Below are 26029 nucleotides of genomic sequence, written 5' to 3' on the forward strand. Positions count from 1 at the left end.
CTTTTATATCAGTCCTCCTTATTTATTCTTATCTTTTTGCCTTTGCAGAAAAGTATCATTGAGGCCCTTTTCTTATTACTTCCATGTAAAAAGAAAGAATATGTTTTCCAGAAGATATTATGGATTTTTTAAAAATTCAGAGACAAAATAAGTACAACAGCAATCAGACACCTAGCATTTAATATTTGATAAAATTAGAGACCTTCAGATAACCATCTGCCAGAAATCAAGATTTCATTTCAGAAGGGTATATCCATCTTTTCTTAGCTTTACAGAATTCTGCTAGCTCCAGAGATTACCCTGCCTCACCACGTGAAGCTTCTAAGGAGAGCACTGCAGAAAACTTTTTAATATATTTTTCCTTGCCATCTCTCAAGATCTCACAGAGCCCTAGACTGAAACTCTTCCATTTTAATATGGTTCACTGAAAATATTCTTATATAAACACAAGCTGAAGCCTGAAACACCACAGGCAACCAGATACCTAAGAAATGTTTCAGGAGAAAGTGATCCCTGTTTCACCTGCTGCTGAGCCACATTAGTTTTCCCAGCTTCAAGTAGATGCTTGTTCTCTCAAGTGTTCTTAGTGTGCTTGGAAAGAGCTGCCAGCTTCTCCTTCAGACACTGTTTTGTTGGCTGTTTACTGGAAAAAAATAACTCTGGAGGGAACCTCATATGTGCCATTTGTCAGTTCTGGTTTTTTCTTATTTAAAGGCATGACTCACTGAGCTGAGGTATACAGCATAAATAAACAGCATGTCAGACAGTAAGTGCTAGGTTGGCCTGGTATCCCTTTTTGCCCTCTGTCCCTGTCACTGAAATCCCCAAAGTTTTGCTTTCTCCTGACTACAGAGGGCTCTCAGCCCTCTGAGAATGAGAAAGCCCAAACTGTTTTCCAGAACCACAGTCCTTTGGGCATGTGGCATAAATAAGTCACTATTACTGTTATTCCACTGTCTCAGACCTCTCACAGGTAGCCCACAGTAGCCAGGCTGAGCCCTCCCTGTCACAGGGGCTGCTCCAAGTGATGGCTGGCACAGTGGCAGCACAAGAAAGGATGCCTGAATTGTGAATGAGCTCCCAAGAAACACTGCCAGGTGATTAAAAGTGTAATATTGTGATGATGGACAAGACAAACACCTCTGAACAAAGATTCCGTCATGTTGTCACAGGCTGAGTGTAGTAGGTTCAAAAACCTGCTCTAGTTAGCTGGCACATGGGACTTAATTTATACTTTTTCAGGTAGATCCATTCTACACATGCTTTTTCCAGGTGTTGAATTTACTATATTCTAAAAAAAAAAAAAAAAAAAAAAAAGAAAAAAGAATATTTTATGTTTAAAAGATTTTCAATTAATGCTTTATTTTGCCGAGCCTGAATTCAAAGTTGCAATAAGAGCCACTGGGTTCTTCTCTCTGTTGTGAAACAAGGTAAAACACCTTTGAAAATAGGCCCATGTTGTATAGCTAGGTAAAGGAAATTCCTTCCCACCACTCTTCTGCTAGCCTTTATTAATCTGCATAGATGGGGACATCAGAACTACAGTAAATATCTTTAAATTTTGAAATCTATCATGTGGTAAACACAAATGCCACCATTTATGAACGAAACCAAGAAATAAAACTTTCATTATACCAAACTAATATGTATTTATTAATTTTGACTCAGGTTTATGCATTACTCTGATTAAAAAAAAGAATAATAAGTGGTAGGAGGAGCAAATCAGCTTCTTTTTGTGTGTGTTAACCTTATACACAATGTCTGCCCTTGGAAAATAATTTTCTAGTTTCTGTTTAGCAAACCCATGTGACTGTATGCCAAAATGGGATTTCATTTGGTCAACCTAGATTATATAACTGAGTCTTTTCACTGATTTCTACATGCCAAAAATTGCAGCTCAGAATATAGTTTGTTTCAAGGAGCTGTGGTAGCAGCTTTTCCCTAAATTAGCAAAGTTCTTTCAGTCATAATGCTTGTAATCCCAGGATAATTATTTGGATCTGGTACCATTACCTACAGTACACAATCTGTACTTATGTCTGGTATATTTTCAGTAAATAGTTTGACAGCTGCAGCTAACAATGAATATTTTTCCCAAGACTGAAAAATGCAGTACATGCTCTCCTTCTCCTACAGTTCATTACTAATTTCTAATATAAGACTAGCTGCATTCTCTCTTCAGCTTTTTACATACAGCTCTTGGTAACACATAGTGATAGGACTAATTAATTTTAACACTATTTTCCAACCAGAGCTGGAAATGTCATCCAATTTCTTTTATATGTTTACAGTGAGTTTTTAAAATGAAAAAAATAGCACTTGGAATCTATTTTTGAGTGGAATTCACAGTGAAACTGTAAGATATAACTCAAGTGGGCGTGCTCCAGGCATCCGACTTTCAAGTGCCATGTAACTATTGGGTTATGGTTCAAGACCTTTCCAGTAAAAAACATTAGGAACAAATGGATACACAAGTTTCCAATGCTTCTCAAAACACTAAGTTACCATCCTTTAATTGGGGGATTTGGAGACATGAGGAGGCTTGACAGGCACTCAAGTTTAAAAATAACCCACAGACTTTTCATTTCATGTCTCAGAAAGATTTGGTAACAATTGTTGACATACAATTCAAAGCAACTTTGTTTTCAAATTTCAGATGCAATTAGAGGAAGCAATTGCTTTGATGGTAAACCTGGCCTAACAAGCTCTTGATTTTGCCTCCTGTGCCCAGCTGCACAGTCGTCCTGTGGATTCATGGATTTCAGCCCCACCACTGAGACAGGAAGCCAAAGCACAGAGATTTAAATTAGGATTTAAATTATTACGGGAATATACCTTCATGGCTGATGCCATTACCTTATGAAATTATGAAATAATTTTTTTAAAGGTTAGGAGCAGGATCTTAAACTGGCTTTGGAATTTGGCCAGGACAACTCAGAGGACTGAACATAGCAGCACTATATTCTTGGAAAACAAGTTTTCAAAGAGTCAGGCCATTTTGTTCATTCCTGTGGACAACAGGTACCATTTTCCTAAAGACATCCAATAATACAACTGGAGGTGACCAGTATATGGATGACCACTGCTAGGTCCAGGACTTTTACAAAGCAGAAGGATCAGGCTATTTGATCACCTGTGACTAGCAATAAATTCAACAGGAATTCCAGGGGTGTTCCAGTTACAATCAGCAATGCTTGTATCACACTGGAAAATGAGAAAAAAGGCCAAGAATTTGAATTTGCCAACTGCTTCTAACCTCAATTTGTATGCATGCAGATGCCATTTCTGCCAGAAAATTGGGAAAACTTGGTTTTGGTCACGAAACCTCTTTATTCCCATGATAACTTTCCTTCCAAACTTCAAATTATTATTTTTACTAAGAAAAGGCAGCTCAAAATAAATTACAGAGAAGATATCTACAGGGCATTAATTTCAAGATAAAATCACTCTCACTTTTTCAGCAGCAGCAACTTAATGAAAAGAGCAGGTGTTTGGCAATGCTTTACAGGCTTCACAAAGGCCTGGCCCAGGAGATGTCACCAATCCCAAGAGTCACAGTAAGAGTCAAATCCTTGAGGCAATATTCCTTCCTTCTCTAGCTTCTCAAACTTTTGAAAACAGCTAACAACAACAACAAAACATCAATAAAGATGTTTTGTTGTTGCTGTTAGTTGTTTTCACACATATCACACAATAAGAGTGATTTCTGCAGGCATTGCTTGGTCTGTTTTCAGCTGAAATTATTTCCCCAGAAACAGCACTTACTTGTATGCTTTCAATGGCAACTGGCTCCTGGAACCACTCCTAATTACTATCCTGTTCTTCACTGGAAGATTTCTTTTCAACAGTGCTCTCATGTTTTTACAGGTGTACTTTATCTCAACTTGTTCCCCTCAAAACTGGATATATTTGGCAACAGAAAAGATACAAGAGGAAATAACTGACCACATTTAAATCTTTAATCTCTCAGCCCACTGAAGGGCTGGTTTTGGGCTGCTTAAATAACTCTGCCTCATTCCCTCTGAGAGCAGTGTCCTCCCTTGCTGACACCTGAGTGGCACCTGAGAAGTCTGCATATAAAAACCAATATAAACACACACTGTCAGGCAGACAGAAAAGGATATGGGAAATTAGGTAGCCTCAATGCTTTGGAGACAGTGAGAGGAATTAGCACCACCAAGAGAGATGAACTGTGAGGACAGAGCAGGGAAAGAGAACTCTACCCTGTTTACCATCAATTTTGAAAGCATTAACTCCACATATTTTTCACTTGTCAACAGAATCAGTCATAGAGGAGCAAGAATAACCCTTACAGCATTATGTTTGCATAACTGTAATCAAAGTTTCCGGTTTTCTCCAAGTTTAATGACTAAAAAACATCTTGAACTGATAGGCTGGACTTAAGTAGTTTATCTTTCATACTTATCCCGCAGAGAAGCACCTCTCTTGCAATGCACTAACACTTGCATTGACAAACAGGGTTTCTCCTAGACCTGAAATGTCACAGGATTTTATAAAGTCAGGCTCACTTCTCAGAAGTGTTTCTCTTGAATGGCTACCAAGCAGTTCCCTTTCTTATTCATTAACTCCTTTAACTCTGCCCAGTGGAGGGTTACAAAGCCCTCTTATAGCTGTTGGTGAAGTGACAGTCACCTAGGAGGCTGTGACGGTGCAGAAAGGTTGCTGAGCTCAGACACCTGCCCTGCAGCACACCAGTGAGTGAGAACTGTTCCCAGATGGAAATGTGACCATCTATACCTGTGACAACATTTATTTCTGATCCTGTCCGTGAAGAGGACACTGCTCTTATTTTAATGCTCTGGGTCACTGGTTGAACATGGGGTGAAGGACAGCAGAGTAAATACTATTTGCTGTCCCAGAGCTGTGACAAACTGGGGAACTGCTGACTCCTGCGGTGATGCTCATTTCCTTCCATAAGTTCACTGCTTTCAGGAAAGACTCCTTTTCCCTGAAAGATGCTTTTGTTTTAACACTGGGCTCCATTAATTTTGAAGTAGCTGCTGTCCTCCTCACTGCTGAGTTGAAGAATCACTGCTTTTATTTCTGCCTGAGATTTGTAGCTACTGACAACCTCTTCATCAGATAGTGCTTGAAATTTCAGCCACAGGAAGGCATAATTATTTCTGGTTTGTTAAAAGCATATATTACCATGACAACCTAGTGTCTCTTTTTCTTAAAATTAATTTAAAAAACCAAAAAACCAAACAACCAAAAACTCCAAACAGTAATAAGGCTATCCTGCTTTACATTCATACCCACACCTGCATATTTGAAGTCAATCATTATTAAAGCATTATGAAATACTTTAAATTGCTGGAAACACAATTTTTTTTTTTTTTTGGCAAATTTTCCTGTTACTGAGCACTTCTACAAAAAGTCTGTGTTGAAAAAACCCACTGGCAGCAGCAGCTTTGATGGTAACTTTGTGCTGTCACCCACAACTCAAATCAACAAGAGGAGTGATCCTTTCCCAACAGGCACACTAAGAGATTATCTTGGCATTCAACAACATCTTCATCTGCAAGGGCAGGTATTATTTCCTTCTAGGAAGGACTAAGAAAAGTTGAATGGCAATAACCTGTGAAAACATTCTTCTCTTTCAGTCCTTAGAAATGCATCAGCACTTTTGCTGCATCCTGTTTGGTACAACGGAACACTTCCTTGGCTTAGGGACTTCACAGCAGCACCGGGTCCAGACAGGAATGCTGTCAGGGGGTCTCGGGTTAGTTTTCTCACCCGAGATTCAAGTTGTTTAAAGTCCTTGCCCTCTAAAAGCCCTGAGTTGCGTTGGTACAAAGAAGTGGAGTCTTCAAGGCCTTGTTTTCTGGTTTCTCGAGTTGTTTATTATTTGATATCACAGAGTTTTTTCCGCTCCCAGCCAAGGTCCAGACAGCGGCTGGGACACGAGGTGACTGCCCACTGATGGGACATCACCTTACATTTATACAGATAATTATGTGTAGGTTATTTACTATTTTGCACCAATGCCTAGTGCTTTCACTAAGAGGGTCATTTCTGCTTTGACCCAATCCACTCTAACTACCTTATATCATCACCACCCCAGAAGATGGAGGACGAGGAAGAAGGAGAAGGAGGTACCACCCAAATTCCACCATCTTGTCCCCCATTTATCTCTATTCTAAGAATCCTAAAACTACTGAATTTTGCATGTTCTACTGTGCTAAACTACTATTTTCACTTCCTGGTGATTTGCAATTCCTCTCCTAATGCTGGAAGTTTCTCCCATGGGCTAAGATCAAACTTAGTGTCTTCCTGGGCTCTGTGCCAAGGTCTCCAACCCCCGTGGACCAGCTCCACACCCCCCTGTCCAGGGCTCAAATTCTCTTTCCCAGGTCCCAGGTCATCCAAAGGGATGTCCTGGACTCCAACAAGGGGGGGAACACTCCCCTTCCAGCTCGGAGAACCTGCAATACCCACAATTTCACCTTCTCTTGGATGTTTTTTATTAAGCACCACAAGGGTGTTTAATAGACATGACTTAGAGTCCATTTTGTCTAATTAGCAAGGCAGGGTTCACCAATACTTTTAGTTCCAAATACAAGTTTCCAAAAAACACAGTAGGACACTGCTTCCACACACACTGCAGATAATGAACATGCCCCTGCTTTGTCTCTTGACAGCAATCAAGAAGAAAAAATAATGGAGACAATTTGAGATTGCCAACTGGTCAAATACTGATTGCAATTAGCTTCAAGGTCATGAATGGCATTTTCATCCCCAGAAAAGACCCTCGAACCAAGCCTAACCACTAAGCCAGCACTGCCAAGATCAGCATTAAACCATGTCCCTACATGCTGCATCTACACATCTTTTAAACACCTGCAGGGATGGTGACCCCATCACTTCCCTGGACAGCCTGTGTCAGGGCTTGACAATCCTTCGGGTGAAGAAAGTTTTTCTAATATCCAACCTGAACCTGCCCTGACACAACTTGAGGCCACTTCCTCTTGTCTTGTGTCACTTGCTACCTGGGAGAAGGGACTGACCTCCACCCGACTACAAGCTCCTTTCAGGCAGTTTGTGGAGAGTGATAAGGTTCCTCTTCCCTAGGTTAAACAAACCTAGTTTCCTCAACTGCTCTTCAGACTCTTCACCAACTCTGTTGCTCTCCTTTGGATGTGGAGAAAAGGACTAAAAGAAAAAGAAATGGGAAAGAAATAGTTACTCTGAGTCATTCATCTCTGTCACACAAAAATCAAAATTTTCATTAAATTAAAGGTGGGGAGGGAAGTCACTTGATCCTTAAATTGAAAGATTAGTTAAAAATTTAATGTCATTTAGAAGTTTTTTAAGAGGGAATGTTAGCTCTGCTCTTGGAGGCCATTATTCTTACTGCTTAGAATTACATTTTATTGATAGGTGTTCAATATAGCCCACCTACTGCCTTTCTTCTGAAAATTCAACTGCAGCTATTTATTTTACCCTAAATGAGAGGTACAGTGTCGTCCCTTGCATTTCTTGGTTTCAAGTGTTTGAGTCTTAGCAGCCTGGTTCTCACGCTGCTTCATGTAAACAATATTGTATTCTTAGAATTTATCTGTATGTTTTGCATTCTTGTTCTCTGAGAGAGAACTTGACGGATGGTCATATTGACCAATGGAGTCAGGAGGTTGTAACCTCTTTGGGCCAATCTTGGCCCTCTGTACAAAATGTATATAAGCCTTTGGAGTCAGATAATAAAGGAGCCTTCCATGTTTCACCAAGCTGCTTCCTGCCGTCCTCTGTGAGGGTCCGCACCCACATCACAATGTGTTGCCCCTCTAAAGGCATGGGGTAACAGTACAGAATTATCAAGATATACAAAAGAATTACCATCTGCTAAAAATAATTAGATCCAACATCAAATGCAGCTTCAGAAAAGCTTACTGATCCTTAATTGCCTTCCTCCATTAGTGGCTGCTTGCATTGTACAGCTCACACTCATTAACCAGTGGCATTTCTGTCACCACATGAGGTGCCACCCTGTAAGCAGCACAACAAAGCTGTGGCAGCTCCAGCTGAGGTGTGGATTGCTCCCTTCACATGGATTATTATCCAAGGCAATTGGCTTTCAGAGCTCAGCCACCACACTGGGGTGGGGACAGCTCCCAGGCGGTTCAGCAGCACCACCACCCTCTGCAGAGACCACAGTGGGGCTGGAGGCTCCATAGGTGAGTCCAAGCTATGTAAAATTGTCCCCGGACAAAGCTAAGGGCATAAACTACCTTTGTGCAGAGTAAGAGCACAAGTTGCCTTTGGAAAGTGATGGTGTATCCATTTCAATGTATCCTCTCACAATATCTAAGGGAAGAAATTCACGTCTCCTCTAGTTTCCCTCTGAATCACCTACACAAAGCCCAGAGAACTTGATCTAAAGTGCTGCAGCTATCAGGAGGCTCCTGTTTCCCAGAAAGGGACAGGACAATTATTCCCCAGGTGGCAGTAGTAGCAGAGAAGTGATTGAGTGACATAAGCCCTAACAGCTCCATCACTCCAGGCTTCAGAGGAAGGTGGAAATATGACAGATCCCCATGAGACAAATTAATTTCCAAATGAATGGAAGAAAGATGCTCATCTCAAAGAAGATGCTCAAAGCTGAGCACATACATGGAAGCAAAAATGTCAGTGAAAGACCAGAAAAAGAATCCTTTGTGCTACCTCAAAGATCTGTCCCATGGGAATCTTGTGCCTCATCTCCAGCTAAATTCAGTCCCAGTGTGCCAGAGGAAGGCAGGAAAATGGATTCTGTTCCAGTCACAGCTGAGGAATGAATTGTTCCTGGCCATGACAGGAGAGCCTCCACAAGAATTTGTCTTAATACAGACCCAGTGACTAAAGGGAAAGCAGGGGAAGCAACTCCAATTACCTTGTGCAATTGTGATTTTAAATTGCTGAACATTAGAGCTTGATTCAAGTCACGAATTCCAGTTTTAGTTTGCATCTGCGTTTTTTAGTAATTTGTTGTTTTCAATTTTCTCAGAAATTGGAAGTAGAACAGGAGCATAGACACTGTATTGAAACCAGTTCTACAATTCTCAAAACAAGAGGGAAGCTTTAAATATACGCGTTAAAATGGCAGCCATGGAACTCAATACTTATTTACTACACAATCAGATGATACTTTGTATAAAAAGTCTAGGTTACCTGCCAATGCCTATTGAAATTATACTAAGATAGCTTTTACTATTTATTAATGTAACCAGCACTACTTCATGACTGCTGCAGAGTTCCTCAGGGGCATCACAAGCATACACACAAGCCCCTCAAGGTATCATTTTCTGTTTTTCTTGTCATGCTCAGAACTGCTGCCTTTTCCTGGGCTGGCACAGGTGTGCTCTGTACAGGAGGCTGCTTACACGATTTCTTGGCAACCTCTTCTTTAAATTTCCTTCCTTCCTCTTGCTTCTAAACGAGCCCAGTCTTTGTGCACATTCACTCCCAGCCTTCAGCAGCTACAAGGTCACCCTGATTATCTCCTTTTCTGGGGGCTGAGGTAATTCAGTTACACTTCAGGTTTGCCTTTAGCCATGAACACATGTAGTGTGTAACACACCCCTTCTGCTCCCTCAATTTACATCTAGAGTACAAGGTCTCTACTTTCTAAGAAAATTTCTCAAAGATGTCTTGCATTCTAAAAACCGGTTTATATATTTTTAAGTTTTCCCTACTTTAAAACAGACCTCCATCTATACTCCAGTTCATGTAAACGACCCATGCTTATCCCGCTTGCATATAAACTAGGGATTCCACTGAATTCTTAGAGAAACTAACAGGAAAAAAAAAGTTCAAATTTACATTATATTTAACTTGTAAGTGCTTATTTCTGGTTTTTGCTAGGACGAGTTTTCTCATATCATTAATTTTAAGAGCATAAATTACATTTTCTTCCTGCTGATAATCTTTATTTTTCTTTACAGCAAGCAAACAAATACACATCTACAATTTCCAAAACTTTTCTGCCTTTGGAATTGACATAAAGAAACTCACCCTCTACTCCATGTAAGAGAACATCCTGTTGGTAAAAAACAGCTGGTTTCCAGGCCTCGAGAGCAGCATCCCTTTCCACAGGTCTATCCATAAGGACCGTAATGACACATGATGCCCATGAGTTGCTTGGCTTCAGTAAAGACCACAGCTATGCACATCACTCCAGCCTCCAGCCAGAGTCCTCCAGAAAGGCTCAACGCCTTTTTCTGGGCAACTGTGGAAATTAAAGGTTTGGGTGAAATTCTTCTATTTTCATCTGCTGGGCTAAATCAGTGTTTTCACTGGTGCCGGCTGGTAGAATTTATTTATTGGTGAATTTGCCTTTGTGCTGCTGGGCAGGAATTGCAAATCTAATTACTGCCAAAGTGGCTCTTGGAGCTTGTGAACAGGTGTTTTGCTTAATACTAAATCTAAATAAAAAACTCACTAGCAGGGATCTGTTCATAATAATCTGTGATGTGCATGCTCTTCAAGAGAAAAGGCACAGCTTTCAGCCCCCTCTCTCCCCTCCAGCCCCTTGCTATTTAATTCTTCAGGCAATAGCACTGTGCAAATCAGCAGTCATCACCACACCATTTCCAGGTAACCACTTTCAGAGTTGACAAGCAAACTTGCTCAGCTGGGGCTTTCCCTCTCCAGCACTGCTGACAATGAAAACTTAATTGACCTGTGAAGCTTTATCTCAATGAGACAGCTTTGGTCATTTTCCTCAAGCTGTGTTCTCAGTTACATCTATATAGTCCCACAGGTGCAACTGTCAAGAATAATAAATAATTCCATTCAAAAAGCCTGAGAAGGAATTGAAAGCCAAAATGCTTCAAAAAGCAATTCAAAATGTGTTTGTTACTCTACAAGACACACTTTTCTTTTTTTCAGTAGATACACCAATATGCACAACAGAAATTGCCCTTTTAAACACAGTGTAGCGTTTCTCAGTGACACCACCAGCATAAAAGCCTTGTAGTCTTGAAACAAATGAAAAGAAAGTGCTGGAGTTTTCAGAGCTTGACCCCAAAGTTGTGATGCAAATAGCACGGCTGTGACCAATAAAAAAGTACTCTAGAAGGTGTTAACAGTCACTGTTCTTCATCCTGTGCTTCAAGATTTGATATTAAATATCTGTGTAGGTTAGAGGGGTCTTAAATGAATGATTAGCTAATTTATTAACAGCTGTACTTCTCCAGCTCTCCCAGCAATTTATATTACCTGATTAGAAAGTTATGCTCCAAGATGTGATAAAAATAGGGTAAAAATTCGTGTATAAAATAATAATTCGATGTATAATGAAACAAAGCTAAAGTAAAATTGTAAAATCCAATAGAAGGGTAACCGTTCTCTCTCAGCCTGCTAATCTCAGTTGCAAAGACAGGACGAAGGTCATCAACTTAGACAAAAGACACTGGCCAACCCTGATAAGAATCACTTCCTCGCCAAGGCAAGGAGAAATTCCTTCCTGACGACGATGCCAATTTCACCAACCTTCTGGTGCCACAAGCGGAATGAAATCAACATAAGACGGACTTTTGGAATTGACATAAGAAAGGAGCCTTCCCGGAATGAGACAACTAGACTTAATGAGGTCCGGGAGGGCCATCGAAAAGAAATCCGGACTATTCAACCCACCTTGGACACCTGGACTGCCTAAGGGCAGAAAATTCCTATAAAACGGTGGACTGAAAGCTGCACCGGCGTGGACTAGGGCGTCTGGTACATCGGTGCGGACCTCTATCCACCCAGCGCGCGCTGACAATTTCCTATTATTGTGGTTTTTCTCTTTTTCAGGTGCTCGATATTCTGTTATTAATAAATTGTCATTTATTAACCTGAAATTTGCCTTTGCATTTATAACAGATTTGGTGCCGTGACTCGGATTCGGAGGAAGCTGCGGGGACCTGCGATCCAGGAGGGTACCCCCGCTGATTTCGGCGGCCTGGTGAGTGAGGAGACCCCGCGGCTCCACCCGAACCTCCGAACCAAATTTAGGAGCAAGAAAAACCACAAAAATAGGACAGGGGAAAGAACGGATCCGGGGGCAAAGAGAGCTCGGGAAGGCACAGGGCCTTTGGAAAAGTCGACTTGCAATTGCTCGTAAAACGTCTAAGTGCACGAAGACATCCACGCAGGAAAAGGAGCTGTAAGTACTGCTGGTTGAGCGGGTGATCGGGCGAGTGTGTGAGACGTGATCTGATCACGAAGCGAGTGTGGACTTCAAGGTCGCAGTTCCGTCTTTTCCCGCGAGGGGAGCGGTCGGCCGCGAAGGAAGCGATTTCGTGTGAAACTCTCTCACATCGCTCGTCAAAACCGGGACGAGGGAAGTCTCGGGGACCGATCACGGAGTGGGCAAAAAGGGGAAGGGTACGTCCTGTAGAGCTCGGGAATTGGTAAACCCTTTTTGCCAGCGGACCAAGGTAAGGGTCCAAAGAAAATCCGAAAGGATTATAGAACCGATCAGGAACCCTCGGCACAGCTCGCTGGAGGGGGAGTGATCGAAAAGCCCCATCCCCTGAGAAACAACCAAAGACACAACGCACAGGCAGAAAAGTCGACTTGCAGGGAATTTCGAAGATTTGGTAAGGAAATTCGCGAAACATGGGACAGAAAAAGAGTAAGCCCCAGAAAAAAACCCCAGAAAGACCCCCCACTGGTAAGGGAAAGGGAACCATGAAAATCCCTCGAAATAGTCCCTTGGGGTGGATGTTGGAGCATTGGGGAGATTGTCCACAGAGGAAAGAGAAATCTAAGGAAAGAATGATTTACTATTGCATGGATGTGTGGGGTGGAGAGAAATTGGGGGAACACCTCACGTGGCCGGTAATGGGATCATTTGAAAGCTGGACATGTAGTAAGTTAAATCGCTATGTGAAAAACAAGAGCCCCTCGGACCCCGAGGAGAAGGAATACGCCCGGCTTTGGCTAAACACCCGAGCTGGCTTGTTCCCGATAAAACAGAAAGGGCGGCCCGGAACTGGGACCGAGCCCTGGGAGCCCCTAGATCACCTCCCACCTCCCTACAATGGGCTGAATTCCCCACCCTCTCCAGAGCAAGTGGTGCCCACAGCCCCCTCCGATCCTCCAAACCAGCTTTTGGGGGCACAGGCACCTCAGGTGGGGAGTCATGCCTCCCCTCCATTGTCCCCACTGGCAGCTCCCTCACTGCCACCCCCGCTCCTGCCTCTCCCGTCTGGCCTGGTTCCGTCGGCGGCGCCCCCGCCGATAGATGCCATGACCGCGGGAGCCCCCTCTGAGATCCCGTCTGCGCCAGCTTGGGGGCACTCTCGGTCACCTTTTCCGCCGCAACCAGGGTTGCTCCGAGCGGAGGAAAGACCCCCCTCTGCTGCACAGGCGGCAGTCCTGCCCCCGCAGTCCAGGAGAGGGAGACAACCCACTGCTACCAGTTCTCCCCCTGCTAGCAGAACCCGATTGAAAGCAAGGAGGATGAGTGATGAATGGGGAGAGAATGAGAATGTGGGACACAGTTTACTTCCATTAAGGGAAGTACCAACTGCCCCAGGGGTCATTGGATTTGTGAATGTGCCTCTCAACACGGGAGACGTAAGAGCGTTCAAAAAGGAAATGGGGCGATTGTTGGATGATCCTTTTGGTGTGGCGGACAGGTTGGATGAGTTCCTAGGGAGCAGCATTTATACATATGAGGACCTGATGGCAATCCTGAGGTCTTTATTCAACAGTGAGGAAAGAGAGATGATAAAACAGGCGGGTATCAGAGACTGGGACCGGAGGAACCCACAGGGGACACCTGGGGATCAAAAGTGGCCCAGCTCTAGCCCAAACTGGAATGCACAAACAGAGGACGGGAGAAGGAGCATGGTAGATCTAAGGAACATCATAATTCAGGGCATCCGGGAAGCTGTCCCAAGGAGTCAGAACATTAGCAAGGTTTTCAATGAATGTCAGGGGAAAGATGAGTCCCCCACTGAATGGATTGAGCGATTAAGGCGAAGTCTACAGATATATTCTGGGACGGACCCTAATTCCCCTGTGGGGGAAGTTCTGCTCAAAACTCAGTTTGTGGCAAAGTCATGGGAGGACATTCGGAAAAAATTGGAAAAGATAGAGGGTTGGCAGGACAAAAGCTTGCAGGAATTGTTGCGGGAAGCCCAGAAAATATACATGAGGAGGGAGGATGAAAAGCAGAAAGTACAAGCTAAGGTTTTGGTAGCTGCGGTGAAGGAGGTCCAGAGACAGGAACAGGCTTCAGGGAAGTATAAAACCTTACCCCAAAAGTCTCAAGGCCCCCGAAAAGCAGCCCCAGACACGAGAAGGGAACTGCCCGAGTGCTACTATTGCAAAAGGGTAGGACACCTTCGGAGGGACTGCAAAAAGAGAATGAAAGATGAAAAAGTATTTCAGGAAGATTAGGGGTGTCAGGGGCTCTTCACCTTGGGGACCAGGACATCTAATGAGCCCCTGGTAAAACTGAAAGTAGGTCCCCAGTGTCAAGAAACCGTTTTTCTGGTGGATACCGGGGCAGAAAGGAGCACTTTACAAAATCTACCAATAGGGTGCACGGTCGGTAAGGAGAAAGTTGTGGTGGTGGGTGCAAAAGGGGATCCCTTTAGAGTACCTGTGATAGAAAGCGTGGAGATTGAATCAGAAAATAAAGTCTGCCTAGGGAATTTGTTGTTGGTAGAGGAAGCTGATTACAACTTGCTAGGGAGAGATATGATCATCGCTCTTGGAATTAGCATAGTTGTAAGAAGTTCCGATCTTGTGGTGAAAATGTTTAAACTCACTGAGAAGGATGAGGCAGACATCAATCCAGAGGTATGGCACTCTAAAGGGGAGGTGGGGAAGCTAGAAATAGACCCTATTCATATTATAATCGAGAACCCCGAGGACCCTATACGGGTCAAACAGTATCCCATTCCCCTGGAAGGGAGAAAGGGATTGAAGCAGGTTATCGATGACCTCTTGAAGGGAGGAACAATAGAGCCATGCATGTCCCCCCATAACACCCCTATACTGGCTGTAAAGAAGGCAGATGGAAGCTATCGGTTAGTTCAGGATTTGAGGGCAGTGAATGCCCGAACCAGGACCAGGTTTCCGGTAGTGGCCAATCCGTATACTTTGTTGAATCGGCTCACGCCTGAGGATGTGTGGTATAGTGTGATTGACCTGAAGGATGCATTTTGGACTTGCCCTTTGGATGAGAAAAGCAGGGATTACTTTGCTTTTCAGTGGGAGGACCCCGATACCAACAGAAAACAGCAGTTGAGATGGACGGTGCTTCCGCAAGGATTTGTAGAATCCCCTAATCTATTCGGGCAGGCCCTGGAGCACCTCTTGACTCAGTTTACCCCAAAGGCAGGGACAAAATTGTTGCAGTATGTGGATGATCTGCTAATAGCAGGATCTTCAGAGGAGCGGGTGAGGGAATGTACAGTGGAATTGTTAAACTTTATTGGAGCTAAGGGTCTGAAAGTTTCAAAATCCAAACTGCAGTTCACGGAGCCCGAAGTGAAGTACCTGGGGCATTGGCTGTCCCAAGGGAAAAAGAAATTGGACCCTGAGAGAGTCGCGGGAATTATAGCATTGCCCGCGCCAAAAACTAAAAGGCAAATACGCCAATTATTAGGGCTCCTGGGATACTGCAGGCAGTGGATTGAGGGTTTCAGTGAAAAGGTAAAATTTCTGTATGAAAGATTAAACACCGACAGGGTGAAGTGGACCGAACAGGATGAATTAGATTTTCAAAAATTAAAAGAGGTTCTCATGACAGCCCCAGTACTGACCCTTCCAGATGTGAATAAAGAATTCCAGTTGTTTGTAGATGTTAGTGGGCAAACTGCACAGGGAGTCCTGACTCAGGAATGGGCCAACAAAAAGAAACCCATAGGATTTTTATCAAAAATCCTGGATCCTGTGAGTCGAGGTTGGCCTACGTGTTTGCAGGCTATAGTTGCAGTGGCACTCCTGGTGGAAGAGGCGAGAAAGATTACCTTCGGAGCCTCTCTGGTAGTTTACACCCCTCACAATGTGAGAAACATTCTGCAACAAAAAGCGGAAAAGTGGCTGACCGATTCCAGGCTTCTGAAATATGAAGCCATCCTAATCAGCTCCCCAGGATTGGAGTTGAAAACCACCTCGGCACAAAACCCTGCACAGTTCATGTTTGGAGACCTTTCTGAGGAACTATTGCATGATTGTGCTGAGATCGTGGAACTTCAGACAAAAGTAAGATCAGATTTGGAGGATCAGGAATTGGAGGGGGGAGAGAAATGGTTTGTGGATGGGTCGGCAAGAGTAGTCGAGGGGAAAAGAAAATCAGGATACGCAGTGGTGGATGGCAGAACAGGAAGAGTGGTGGAATCGGGTCCCCTAAGACCCGAATGGTCGGCCCAGGCTTGTGAGCTTTATGCTCTCCTGAGAGCTCTCAAAGGGTTAAAGGGAAAGAAGGGGACCATATTCACTGATTCTCGGTATGCCTTTGGGGTGGTTCACACTTTTGGGAAAATTTGGGAAGAAAGGGGCTTGATAAACACAAAAGGGAAAGGTTTGGTCCATGGCGAAATGATTCGACAAATCTTGGAGGCAATCAGGGAACCAAAAGAGATTGCGGTAGTGCATGTGAAAGGGCATCAGATCGGATTGCAATTTCAGACGCGTGGGAATAACCTGGCTGACCAAGAGGCAAAAAGGGCAGCATTACTCACAGTAAGAATCCCCGAGGTGATTGGGGAGGAAAACTCCGGAATCCAAATATGTCCCTCTGAAAGGGACATTGAAGGATTTAAGGAGATGGGAGGGGCATTGGAGATGGGAAAATGGAAATTGCCGGATGGAAGGGAATTGGTCCCGAAAGGTGTGGCCAGAGGGATCCTGAGACGCCTGCACGAACAGACCCACTGGGGAACACGGGCATTGGCTGACCAGTTTCTGAAATTCTTTGGGTGCAAGGGGATCTTTGAGTTGGCAAAACAAGAGGTACAGGGGTGCGTGACTTGCCAGAAAGTGAATCGATCCAGATCCAGACAAGCGGCTTGGGGAGGTCGTCCTCTTTCATACCGGCCGTTTGAAAGGATCCAGGTGGATTTCACTGAATTACCAAAGGTCGGGAGATATAGGTACTTATTGGTTATTGTGGACAAATTGACACATTGGGTAGAGGCGTACCCAAGGGCAAAAGCCACGGCTCAAACGGTTTCCAAAGTATTATTAGAGGAAATAGTCCCCAGGTACGGAATCGTGGATTGCATAGATTCAGATCAAGGGACTCATTTTACCTCGAAAATCATAAAACAATTAACCGAGGCCTTGGGAATCAGATGGCAATATCACACCCCCTGGCACCCTCAAAGTTCAGGGCAAGTAGAAAGAATGAATCAGACCTTAAAAACTCAGTTGGCAAAACTCATGCTGGAAACTAAGATGTGTTGGGTAAAATGCCTTCCCCTTGCTTTGTTGAACATAAGAACCATGCCTCATTCTGATACGGGACTGTCCCCCTTTGAAATGTTGTATGGGATGCCATACAAACACGGAATGCCTGTGGGACATCCCCGAGTCGAGGATGTGCAGTTACAACCTTATCTCATCACTGTAAACAAAAATTTACAGGAGCTCAGAAGGCGTGGACTCATCCCCCAAAGTGCCCCTCTCGGATTTGCGATTCATCACATTCGGCCCGGAGATAAAGTGTTAATCAGGACTTGGAAAGAGATTCCTCTCGCCCCGCAGTGGGAAGGACCGTTCCTGGTACTACTCACAACTGACACCGCAGTTCGAACCGCTGAGAAGGGTTGGACTCATTCATCAAGGGTGAAAAAGATCGAGGACTCAAAAGCCTCGGACTGGAAGGTCACCACCCCTCCTGGAGAGCTCAAAATCAAACTCAGGCGTCAACCTAGATGACCGACCAGATAAGTTGTAATACCCCAGGTTGTAAGTGCTTTCCTTTCATTCACTTTGAATGCGTGTACTGTAAACAGGTTTGGGTCACCCATTGTTGGAGAGGGAGTCGACCTAAAGGTTTGTGCACTAACTTTCTAATCGAGGAGCAGGTTAACACAGACCGCCTCTTAGTACTTGCCACTCGGGCCGGACTTTTTGAATTAGATTCTCCTGAGTGGTATCAGATTTTCAAAAAGGGAATAAAGGGAAAATTGGACGCTAAAGCAGAACCCTTAGCAATTGAGTGCCGGAGGACCATCAAGGTACCTTGCCGAGGAGATACAATCAAATTATCCCGGTGGGCAACCTATAAGAGAAGGTTTGCCATCAGGACTACACGGGCCCCTGAAGCAAACCCTTGCTGTCGAGAAGATGGTTTACCCTGCCGTATGTTCCCATACGGGCGATGGGCAAGGCAGAGGGGTTTTTCGGTGGGGAATCCTGACGGTCCTGAGCCTAGCCGTGTGCTGGGCCAAGGGGGCCCTTCCAGGGGCGCTCCTGGGGGAGAATCCTCCCGCGAAGTGTGAATGGTGCTTAACAGCACCAGAAACCGGGCCGATAATGGATTGTCCTCTAAAAAGGCAGTTGGGTGATTGTTGGGCTAATGGCACTCGATTTCACCTTTGTGAATTAGAAGGAAGGGTCCGGTGCCAACGCTCAGGGACAAGTCCTAAGGGCGGGCTGTTCAGGGATCCTGCTCACTCACTCGTTAGACGAAGGCGGGAACTCGAAACTCCTTACCCGGTACCAACATGTCAACAATGTAACAAAACTGTATGGATGGGAGGAAAAAGGCAATCTACCTTCCTTGCCTACTATAAGGTGAACCCCCTGTGCTACGACAAAGCGAAACTAAAAATATGTAATATGGGTGGAAAATTGTATTGGGAAGGGAGGAATCTCAAACATGAGGAAACGGGTTTCTTGGATTCAGAACCCATCATTTTCGAGTTATTGCCTCCGGGAGATAAGCGTGTGTGTTTGCAGTTTGACCAAGTTTTTTGTTTTTCAAGGGACGAGGAAGGGATGGACCCTGAAAGTAAAATGAAACAGGTAACATTGGAACTCAGGAAAAAGGAAGCTGAGGCCAGAAAGAGGAGAATTGAGCAGGAAAGGTTGAAATCGCTCAGTGAACAGTACGAGCAATTGGAAAGGCAATACGGGGATGGGGGATTTCCGGCCCCTAACCAAAACCTCTTTGTAGAACTAATGCAGGAGATAGCCACTGAATTGGGGCTGACGGATTGCTGGATTTGTGGGGGATTAAAGTCAGCCGAAAGGTGGCCCTGGAAAGGAGAAGGATTAGCCCCGGAACAACTTCTAAAATGGGAAAGCTCTAAATTGTCAAAAATAGTAAAGAGACCGGAGGGATGGATTTTGGAAAAAAGGATAGTAGGAACTATCTGCATCAGCCGGGAGGGGAAGGAGTTCACCGACCTGGTGGGTTATACTCCTTGCATAAATACCCTAACGGTGAATGACAAAACACGGGTCTGGCAACCTGAACCACCCTCCGGATATTGGAGCCAAATTCGAGAAAAAGATTGTGAGTGGTTTGAGACTATGGGACTTTGTTGGCACAAAAGTCCCGGGGCTAATCCATTTCAGGCACTAGCGGGACTGAGAGAGTACTGGGACGAGCCGGGTAGAACCAATATAGGCTGGAAAGCTCCAGATGGGATATATTGGATTTGTGGAAAGAAGGCCTATAGCGAACTTCCCCGGAAATGGAAGGGGTCCTGTACCCTAGGAATGATAAGACCCTTCTTTTTCACCTTGCCCAGAGCCGAAAGCAGTTTGTTAGGAGCTCCTCTGTTCGAAACATTAAACCGACAGAGAAGGGAGATAAGACGGGTGCTACCCATAGCCGGAGGCAACCAGAAATGGGGGGAGGAGGAGTGGCCCGCTGAAAGAATCATTGAGTATTATGGGCCAGCCACCTGGGCTAACGATGGCAGTTGGGGATATCGAACACCCATTTACCTCCTGAATAGGTTGATTCGGTTGCAAGCAGTGGTAGAAGTGGTTTCTAACCACACCTCAGAGGCCTTGGAACTCCTGGCAAAGCAGCATTCACAAATGAGGGCTTTTGTGTATCAAAATCGGCTTGCCCTGGACTACCTGCTAGCAGAGGAAGGAGGGGTCTGCGGCAGATTCAATGAATCAGAATGCTGCATCGAAATCGATGACTATGGGGAGACTATCAAAGGGTTAGCACAGGAAATAAAAAAGGTGGCACATGTGCCAGTCCAGAAGTGGAATTCAATTCTTCAGGCTTCATGGTGGGACCAACTGTTCGGACAGGGGGAATGGTGGAAGAAGGTAATATTCTTTATAACATGCTCCATTGCAGGCATTGTCTTCCTCCCGTGTCTGATCCCTTGTTTCATTCGACTGATACATTCAGTCGTCCAAGGGATGCAAATAGCATCCCTTCCCATGGATCCAGAGGCAGCACAAGGGAAAACTGTGTCCAAAATAATGAAACTTGAGGAAGAAAAAGGTAAAAGAAGGGCTGCAGAGGCCCTAAAGTGTTGCTTCGCGTATCTGTCTCTCAGGTCAGCTCAGCGTCAGCTGGGCCACCCTGCTAGCTGTGATACGCCCAACAGTACCTTTGCGTGGGTCCTTGGCTCCGCAGCGCTTTCGCCTTAGCTGTCTCGGCCGTGGTTTGAAAGAGGGGACACTCCGGAGGCTCAGGGAGAAAGGTTTTATTCGGGTAACTCAGGGGCAGTCCCTGGTTCCAGGCCTGTGCCTCAGGGGAGTGACCCCTGGCCTCGGTTACAGGGGGTTTTTGTTCCCCCAAAATCTCAGGGGTGGACACCAGTTACCAGACCAATGAAACAAGGCCAGGTGGGTAAGGTCAAAATGCAATACACAACATTAACAAATCAGGTGAATTTGGGATGTGGTCTTGTGAGACCCACCAATCCTTGTCAGACACCTCTCCTGAAGGTTCTGGGGTCTGGGGGATGTTGGACATGTGGGGGAGAAATACAATGGGATGGGGGAAAATACAATAGGATGATCGAAACCCAGGGCAGAGGATTAGAGTTGTCTTGGCAACTCTTATCAACCTCTGATAAGCACAATCCAAGACAGGAACTTTACCAGGCTAGGGTTAAAGTCCAAATCACATCAAACCTACAACTAAGAAACTTATGATACCATTCCAGCACCCCCACACCTCCCCCTTTTTCTTTTATTTGTGTCACTGGTCTGGAGTGTATATATCTAAATCACACTCGCTGCTGGAGTCAGGGTCTGGTGGGAATTCGATGGCAGGTGTCACTGAATGCACTGAGGGGGCAGTAGTGGGGAAAATTGCATTCATGATCAGGCTTTTGACCAAACCAGAAGCAATGGCTACAATTAAGATGATGAACAGAAACAACAGTCCGGTTTTGATCCACGAGCTGGCGATGTTAGAGAGTCCAACACCTTTGAAGAGGTTGTCAAACCAGTCCCCTGTTTCTTGTTTGATGGACTCGACCATTCCTCGCAGCTGCTGGATTGATTTTTTGATGTTCTCAGCCTTAGATGACAGATTGAAGCAACACAGTCCTTCAAACTCCTCACATGAATGTTGGTTCAGTAGAAGTAAATAATCAATCGCGGCGCGGTTCTCTTTGCATGCTTGATTAGCTACAAACTCAAGGACATTTTGGGGAATGTTGATGGCCTGATCTGAGGCTGTTTTCCAATCACCTTCACCTAACAGGTGGTTTAGGGTAATAGGATTGCCTGCATTATCAGTTGCTGTGGTTGGGTCCTCCAGCAAACCTGGCAATGCAGCTTTCAGCAGTTTTCTCCAAGTGATCTCCCATAGCTCAAATTCCATTTTGCTTGAGAGGCACTTGAAAATCTGCTTCAAATCAAAAGGTACAACTGTGATTCCACCAAAGGAAGTATACAACAAGCCTTCGAAGTAAGGGCTATCTCGCCCATACTCCTTTAATGCCTTCATGAGGTCTTTAACAAGCGTCTGTGACAACGCTTTCCAGGTGGCTACCGTGGTTCCCTGCCCCCTGCTCCTTCGGTATGTCACCGGAGTAACTGTGGGTACCCCATCTGTGTTTGCACCCCCGAGCTCCTGCTTCCCTCCCTCTTGGACCCCAGCCGCAGCCTCAGGTTCCCAGTTGTAAGCTGGGGGTGGCTGCCAGCCTGCCTGTGGCACGGGCGGCTGTGGCCGTTGAAAGCTTGGAAAAGCATTTCCCAAAGGAGGTGCAGTCGGGGACACCGTGTTCCCGAGTGGGGGGTAGGGCGGGGGCGGTGCCGGTGGGGCTCCCCCTGTGGGAGGGGGCTGCGGGGGGGCGGGCTGGGGCAGGGGCGCCCCGGCCGCGCCGTGGGGGGGCGGCAGGAACGCGGGCTGGGGCAGGGGCGGCGCCTCGCTCGCGCCGTGGGGGGGAGGGAAGGGGCTCCACGGCGCTGTGGGGTGCTGCTGCGGCGGGGGGAGAAAGGGAGGGGGGGCCACGGGGTCCGGTCCGCTCAGCCACTGTTCCGGTAACCCGGCAAAAGCGGCGGCAGCGCCAGCATTCGGTGGGGGGAGGGGAGCGGGCGGCTGCAGCTCCGGGAAGGGCGCCGGCAGCCCCGGCGGGGGAGGGGGGCCCGGCAGCGCCGGCGGCAGCGGCGAGCCCCACGCTGTTGGGGTTTTGCTCTGATCCCCTCCCGGTCCCAGGGTGGGCAGGGGAGGTTGGGGATGCGGGGCTTCCCCGGGACCACGTGGCTCGGGGAAGCTCGGATCTGGGAAGCATGGCTGGGGAAAAAGGGGGTGGAGAGGGTAAGGAGCCTTCCCGGAGGAAGGAACCGCCCACTTTGGGGGCGGGGCGGGCAGGGGGAAGGTTCTGGGCGGAGTCAGGGCGGTGCCCTCACAGTAGGAGTTGGGTAAACCCCACCCCTGGCTCTGCGGGGGCGGGGGAAGGGGCGGGGGAAGGGGCGGGGGAAGGGGCGGGGGCAAGCCGTGTGAGGGAAAAGGGGGCGGGTAGAGGGAAGGGCCAGTAGGAGGGGGCTGAAAGGCATTCTGGGAACAAGAAGAAGGGGGAAGGGCACAAAGAGGCTGCACCTCGTGGCTGCCGCCATTATGGAGGCCTTTTCCTTTGTTCTCTGGGGAGGGGGAGGTCTCCGAGTCTCCCTTCGGGGGTTTTTCACAGCCGTTCTCGCTGCCGGACCCACCCGGGGTAGTTGGGGACTGGCGGTCTTCCTCGGCGAATGAGAAACGGACTCTGGGTTTGTTGGCTGGGGAAATCGGGGGGGTCGTGGGGGGGGTTTGGGCGTTCTGGCCAGCCAGACTGCCCCGGGAGCCCCGCGCAGCCTGGCCGTGGCTGCGGGGCGCGGGGGACCCAGGAATTCTCAAAATGCTCGGAGAGGGGGATCCCCGGGGGGCCGGAGCATTTTTTAAAATACCTGGGGGGGTTTTGGGGGTTTTAGGGGATTTGGGGGGCTTGGGCGATTTCGGGGAGGGGAAAAGGGGAGACCTGGGGGGTTTGGGAGATTTCGGGGAGGCAGGGGGATGGGACCGGGGGGGCTGGGGGGACTCGGGAGAGGCAGGGGGAGGAGGATGGGGGGAAGGGACTGAGGGAATGCTCTGGGAGAATGCAACTTTGTTATCTTGCATTCCTGTGATCTCTTTTAAGGCAGCTTTTATTTGCCACGGCCAGAATGCAAATTTTGCAGCCAGGACGTCTCCTGACTTCCCTAATTTTTCCAACTTTTTAGAAGCATTTTCCCAGAACCAAATGCTGTTCACTTGGTCTGAATTAACATTCGGAAAATGCAAAAACAAATACCTAATAAACTTTTTCAGTTCCTTTTTTGAGTATTTAACTTTGGCAACAATTAAAACTCCAATTAAACTTTCAAAAACCTCTTTCTGGGTGGTGTTTAGTCCGTTTCACATTCTGACTAGCTGTTATCCTTTTCCACCACCCCTTCCCAGCAAAACCACCCCCCAAATCCCTGTGGGCGTCCTTTCCTAGGGGTAAGGGCTTCCTTCGGGTGGACCCCCGGTCCCCCCCTGTCCCGTCCCTCCTAGGGTTCCCTGAGGCTTCCCCAAGCCTCTGTGGTGGGTATTCTCCCTTCCCTTCAGGGAAATATACTCACCAAGCCCTCGGGACACTGGAGACGTTGCTGGGGCAACCACAAGCCGGAAGGGGACTCCTCTGGGCAGGAGCTGTTCCCTTCTTCCACCAGGGGTGCTTTTTAGCAACCCCAGTGGCTCCGTGAGATGCTGAAGGCCTCGGGACACGACAAGGCGACGTCCTCTCAGAAGGTCTCTGGGTCACAGGGTCCGAGTCTTCCTCGGGCCTCCGTGTCAGCTCCCACGGCACAGCGGGTCAAAAGGCGTCTGCAGGCCCCACGAATGGGCGCCACTAAAGGAATTCGAAAAGGAGCGGAAGCTCCAACAAGGTGATGAATCCTCCCAGGAGGACTGGGAAGAATGTGACTTTTTAAACTAAAATTGAGGTCAATAAAGGGAGAAAAGCGAATTTTTAATTTGATGAATTATTAGGTGGGGGACTGTGATAAAAATAGGGTAAAAATTCGTGTATAAAATAATAATTCGATGTATAATGAAACAAAGCTAAAGTAAAATTGTAAAATCCAATAGAAGGGTAACCGTTCTCTCTCAGCCTGCTAATCTCAGTTGCAAAGACAGGACGAAGGTCATCAACTTAGACAAAAGACACTGGCCAACCCTGATAAGAATCACTTCCTCGCCAAGGCAAGGAGAAATTCCTTCCTGACGACGATGCCAATTTCACCAACCTTCTGGTGCCACAAGCGGAATGAAATCAACATAAGACGGACTTTTGGAATTGACATAAGAAAGGAGCCTTCCCGGAATGAGACAACTAGACTTAATGAGGTCCGGGAGGGCCATCGAAAAGAAATCCGGACTATTCAACCCACCTTGGACACCTGGACTGCCTAAGGGCAGAAAATTCCTATAAAACGGTGGACTGAAAGCTGCACCGGCGTGGACTAGGGCGTCTGGTACATCGGTGCGGACCTCTATCCACCCAGCGCGCGCTGACAATTTCCTATTATTGTGGTTTTTCTCTTTTTCAGGTGCTCGATATTCTGTTATTAATAAATTGTCATTTATTAACCTGAAATTTGCCTTTGCATTTATAACAAAGAGTTATTTAATTAGATTTCAAGTTTCAGTGGAATATGAGTGTAGAAGACAGGAGAAGAATAAAAACATGTAGGTTTCTTTTGCTGACTTTAAAGAGGTCTTTGCTTAAACTCTATCTTCTTCAGAGCACTGAATGTCTTTTACATATTTTGAATCAGCCAGTTATACTCCCCCTACTAGCCTCATCACTGATTGCTTTGCCAAGATGAACAGGAATAACCCTCCAAAAAGCCTCCTGTTGCTGCCTTCTTCAAGGTAATTGTGATAAAAATATGGTAAAAATTTGTGTATAAAATAATAATTCGATGTATAATGAAATAAAGCTAAAGTAAAATTGTAAAATCCAGTAGAAGGGTAACCGTTCTCTCTCAGCCTGCTAATCTCAGTTGCAAAGACAGGACGAAGATCATCAACTTAGACAAAGACACTGGCCAACCCTGATAAGAATCACTTCCTCGCCAAGGCAAGGAGAAATTCCTTCCTGACGACGATGCCAATTTCATCAACCTTCTGGTGCCACAAGCGGAATGAAATCAACATAAGACAGACTCTTGGAATTGACATAAGAAAGGAGCCTTCCCGGAATGAGACAACTAGACTTGATGAGATCCGGGAGGGCCATCGAAAAGAAATCCGGACTATTCAACCCACCTTGGACACCTGGACTGCCTAAGGGCAGAAAATTCCTATAAAACGGTGGACTGAAAGCTGCATCGGCGTGGACTAGGGCGTCTGGTACATCGGTGCGGACCTCTATCCACCCAGCGCGCGCTGACAATTTCCTATTTTTGTGGTTTTTCTCTTTTTCAGGTGCTCGATATTCTGTTGTTAATAAATTGTCATTTATTAACTTGAAATTTGCCTTTGCATTTATAACAGTAATGAAAAGAAGTAAAGAAATGTCCATAACAGGTTTAGCCACTTTTTCAGTCTAACAGGGAAGAAAGGCAAATTTCAAAGTATTTGGCCAGTGAT

This window comes from Zosterops lateralis (assembly GCF_965231275.1).
Source record: "Zosterops lateralis genome assembly, chromosome: 5".
Classification (NCBI taxonomy): Eukaryota; Metazoa; Chordata; class Aves; order Passeriformes; family Zosteropidae; genus Zosterops; species Zosterops lateralis.